General features: G+C 54.0%; 1 non-coding gene across 1 annotated transcript in view; it reads left to right on the forward strand.

Moving 5' to 3' along the window:
* The first annotated feature begins 4370 nt into the window (after positions 1-4370).
* Positions 4371-5000, forward strand: part of LOC126431298 (small subunit ribosomal RNA) — a 1910-nt gene continuing 1280 nt past the window's right edge. The window contains exon 1 of the ribosomal RNA XR_007577537.1: positions 4371-5000. This exon is cut by the window's right edge and continues 1280 nt beyond it. This is a non-coding gene — a ribosomal RNA (small subunit ribosomal RNA).

Raw genomic sequence — 5000 nt, forward strand, 5'->3', positions numbered from 1 at the left:
CGCGGCATGACGTCCTGCAACGACGATACCGCCATCTATGAGACGCCAAGCCGACTAAGACAGCGATGGGCCCACAGTGCCCATCTTTCGACCCCACCCACAAAGCCTGCGTCCTCTGTCGACCACAGCACCCCAACGCCAGCGCCTCTGCCGCACGAAATCGTCGACCGGCAATCACTCCACCGGCGCCCCACCCTAACCGCCCAACTCGCAACTCCAGCGGATGAACGGCGGACTTTTCCCGCAGTCGCAATGTGCAATCCACCCCTATAACTTGCGTTTCATGAAGAGTTATGTCCAATATGCGACATTCCCGCTGTCCCTATACATGAGCTGCGAGCTGTACCAGTTACGAGCTAGAGACGCGATCGCGTTGCTCTCTGTACGAATGCCGATGCTGAGCGGTCAGCTAGGAGGCGCTCCATCCATGTCGGTACCGGTGGGCGTTGCACTCGCAGTCGCAAAAACGTACGGCAAGTATATTACTCGGAAGAGTTTATGACAGTCCAAGCCCCCCTGCGTGGGGAGCGTCTTTCTAGGCCATGACCCACCGGAAGGGCGCAGCGTCCCCCACCCCAGACATGTGACGTCACACTATCGGTATTGACGACTCGACTCATTGCTTATAATCATTTGCCATACACCGGTGGAAGCTGCCGAGACGAGTAGCTACATAGCGCGCTCGCCGTGTCACTAATGTACAGAGATACAACAGTTTCGACTGGAACCGGATTAAACGTATACACGGCGCTGATTAGTAATACATAGACCCATCAGAATACAGATAATATATACAACTGTCCGTATACATGCTGAAAGACTCTGCTCACAATCACAACCACACGGCAGCCACACACTCTTATCACGCACTACTCTCCGCCTGTAACACGCACACAGACAATATGTAAGCACCAGCATGGAACAAGCACCAGCATGGAACAACACCTCAGTGCATCCTCTCCGCCACATGAGACAATCCACACTGTCATAACCAGACTGGGAGGTCCACTCAGAAAACGGAATATCCCACCCCCCCGACAACCACCATTGCTCAGCTAAGCCACCAACACCCACACATGTCCTACACAGGGGTGCACCCAACATCACAATAACTGCCTCCTCTCACAGCACACAAACAATGGCAGGAATGAAAGACACAGGGTCTGCCACAAGCATGGAATCGGAGCGCCGCCTGTCATGAGCCAAAGGTGCATCCTGACGTGGCAAATCAGATGATGCCGCAGGCATCCACTTACTATAATCACAATCAACAAACCGACGCGGCCGCCCCCCCCCCCCCCCCTCCATCAACTACCTTCCATACAACAATGTGTACCTTAACCTAAACTATACTGTACCTTAACCTAAACTATACTGTACCTTAACCTAACTATACTGTACCTTAACCTAAACTATACTGTACCCCTTAACCTAACTATACTGTACCTTAACCCTAACCTATACGGTACCTCAACCTAACCTATACTGTGCCTCAACCTAACCTATTTTGGCCTCTACCTAACCTATGTTGCGCCTTAACCTAACCTATGTTGCGCCTTAACCTAACCTATGTTGCGCCTTAACTAACCTATGTTGCGCCTTAACCTAACCTATGTTGCGCCTTAAACCTAACCTATGTTGCGCCTTAACCTAACCTATGTTGCGCCTTAACCTAACCTATGTTGCGCCTTAACCTAACCTATGTTGCGCCTTAACCTAACCTATGTTGCGCCTTAACCTAACCTATGTTGCGCCTTAACCTAACCTATGTTGCGCCTTAACCTAACCTATGTTGCGCCTTAACTAACCTATGTTGCGCCTTAACCTAACCTATGTTGCGCCTTAACCTAACCTATGTTGCGCCTTAACCTAACCTATGTTGCGCCTTAACCTAACCTATGTTGCGCCTTAACCTAACCTATGTTGGCCTTAACCTAACCTATGTTGCGCCTTAACCTAACCTATGTTGCGCCTTAACCTAACCTATGTTGCGCCTTAACCTAACCTATGTTGCGCCTTAACCTAACCTATGTTGCGCCTTAACCTAACCTATGTTGCGCCTTAACCCTAACCTATGTTGCCGCCTTAACCCAACCTATGTTGCGCCTTAACCCAACCTATGTTGCGCCTTAACCCAACCTATGTTGCGCCTTAACCCAACCTATGTTGCGCCTTAACCCAACTATGTTGCGCCTTAACCCAACCTAGTTGCGCCTTAACCCAACCTATGTTGCGCCTTAACCCAACCTATGTTGCGCCTTAACCAACCTATGTTGGCTTAACCCAACCTATGTTGGCCTTAAACCCAACACTACTGTTGGGCCTTAACACACACGTTGGGCCTTAACCCAACACACGTTGGGCCTTAACCCAACACACGTTGGGCCTTAACCCAACACACGTTGGGCCTTAACCCAACACACGTTGGGCCTTAACCCAACACACGTTGGGCCTTAACCCAACACACGTTGGGCCTTAACCCAACACACGTTGGGCCTTAACCCAACACACGTTGGGCCTTAACCCAACACACGTTGGGCCTTAACCCAACACACGTTGGGCCTTAACCCAACACACGTTGGGCCTTAACCCAACACACGTTGGGCCTTAACCCAACACACGTTGGGCCTTAACCCAACACACGTTGGGCCTTAACCTGCTCTGTAATTGTCATACGACGCGTTAAATTAGTGTAGTGTTGCCTAACTGCAACCCCCGCAATATAGTTTGCTACTCGCACTGCCCGGTCCCCAGTGTATCGCTTCATGTTAAACACCTTGCAGCTATACACTGTAATGTGGATGGCAGCAGGACGTACATGCTCAATGCCCTTTGCAGTTGTTCATTGGCATTTGCAGTTGTTCATTGGCATTCGCATGGCGAAGCACTTAGCCTACGCTGTGGTACGGCCTGTGTCAACTGTCCGCTGATGTTGTACGTCCAAATCACACACTGTACTGCACATTGGTCCTCATGTACTGAATGATACATCGTGGTACATGTGACCGTACAACGACTGCGCCAACAACGGCGAACCATGCGGTCCAAATGTTGTGCACTCAGCTACGTGTCGTCTCCCTATAAGAGCTGGATTGCAGTGTGGTATGCCCTGGATGGCGATCAGCATGAGCCGTCTGTTGATGTAGTGGCGCGTGTTGTCAGACGTAGTCGTCTCTTCTCACACACCGTGATAGCATGGTGCACTGCGTTCCACATCTGCGACATGCGACAGAGGCCGGTTGACAGTCGTTCGCGCAATGGACATCGCATACGTACGGGGGCCACCTTCCACGTGTTCGCGAAGCGTGCACATGTTGTTGCGTGTATGTGGGCAGACATAGTGTGTCGTGACACCTGACACAGGCATGCAACAATCGTTGAATTTGCAAATGGCGATGGACGCCTACGTTTGCTGGTGACGTTACGCAAATGAACAACTGGTAAACCGTTGTGGTGCGGTTGTTCTCGCTAGAGGTGAATCAGTGATGGCGACGATCGGTTGAGCTACCAACCGGTTGTTCCAGCGATACCCACCATGCCCACGAACGTGAATGGCATCTGGGTGTGAAGCGATACGCGGCGGTGGCTGGGTGGGACCGTCCCCGGCCGGTGAGGGGGGGCCTCCCGGCGTGCTGGCCGCGCGGTGCGTGGGCGCACGCGCTACAGCCGGCTGGTGGGGGCGGCCAGTGGCAGGCGCGCCGGCCGACGGAGGCGGCAGGCGGCGCAGCTGCGCGCCGGCGCACCCTGCACGCGGCGCCGTGCGGCCAAAGTAGGTCCTCGCGGGCCCGGTGCGAAGCGCGGTGGACATCTGCAGTGTGCTGGTCCGATTGAGGACTGTGTGCGCTGAGGATGCGCCGCCGCCCGGCGCTCGGCGCCGCGACGCCGTCTGCTGCTCGGTCGCCTCTGCGGTTCTCGCAGGTGGTTTGTATCGCAGCTGTGCGGACGTGTTGGCGCGTGCGCTGTGCTGGGAGAGTTCGCTTCGGCACCCAAGTGGGGCTTTTGTCCTTCTGTGGCGCTGGCGTTGGAGCTGCCGGTCACCGTAGGTGGCGCGTGTTGTCTCCCGCCGGCAATGCCACGACAGCACGCTCCCGGGCCTCTGTCGGCAGCGGCAAGCTCAGTTGGGAGCACGGGTGGTCGCACCTAAAGCGTCTACTCGCCAAACCCCGGGCGATTGCGCCTCTCTCGAACCCGACCAAGTACTTAGGACGGCGCTGCGCGCCGCCGGGACCTGAGAGGGTTTCGAGGTGTATGGTGCAGGGGAGCTCAGCCTCCTCCTGTTTGCAGAATAATTGAGCGGACGCTTGCGTGTTCGCGCGGGCCCCCGGGACACACTCCCGGGCGGCCGGCTGCTCAGCTCTAGTTGACGCAGCTCCCTGGTTGATCCTGCCAGTAGTCATATGCTTGTCTCAAAGATTAAGCCATGCATGTCTCAGTACGAGCCGCATTAAGGTGAAACCGCGAATGGCTCATTAAATCAGTTATGGTTCCTTAGATCGTACCCACGTTACTTGGATAACTGTGGTAATTCTAGAGCTAATACATGCAAACAGAGTCCCGACCAGAGATGGAAGGGACGCTTTTATTAGATCAAAACCAATCGGTCGGCTCGTCCGGTCCGTTTGCCTTGGTGACTCTGAATAACTTTGGGCTGATCGCACGGTCCTCGTACCGGCGACGCATCTTTCAAATGTCTGCCTTATCAACTGTCGATGGTAGGTTCTGCGCCTACCATGGTTGTAACGGGTAACGGGGAATCAGGGTTCGATTCCGGAGAGGGAGCCTGAGAAACGGCTACCACATCCAAGGAAGGCAGCAGGCGCGCAAATTACCCACTCCCGGCACGGGGAGGTAGTGACGAAAAATAACGATACGGGACTCATCCGAGGCCCCGTAATCGGAATGAGTACACTTTAAATCCTTTAACGAGTATCTATTGGAGGGCAAGTCTGGTGCCAGCAGCCGCGGTAATTCCAGCTCCAATAGCGTATATTAAAGTTGTT

The sequence above is a fragment of the Schistocerca serialis genome, unplaced genomic scaffold (genome assembly GCF_023864345.2).
Source record: "Schistocerca serialis cubense isolate TAMUIC-IGC-003099 unplaced genomic scaffold, iqSchSeri2.2 HiC_scaffold_1088, whole genome shotgun sequence".
NCBI classification, from domain to species: domain Eukaryota; kingdom Metazoa; phylum Arthropoda; class Insecta; order Orthoptera; family Acrididae; genus Schistocerca; species Schistocerca serialis.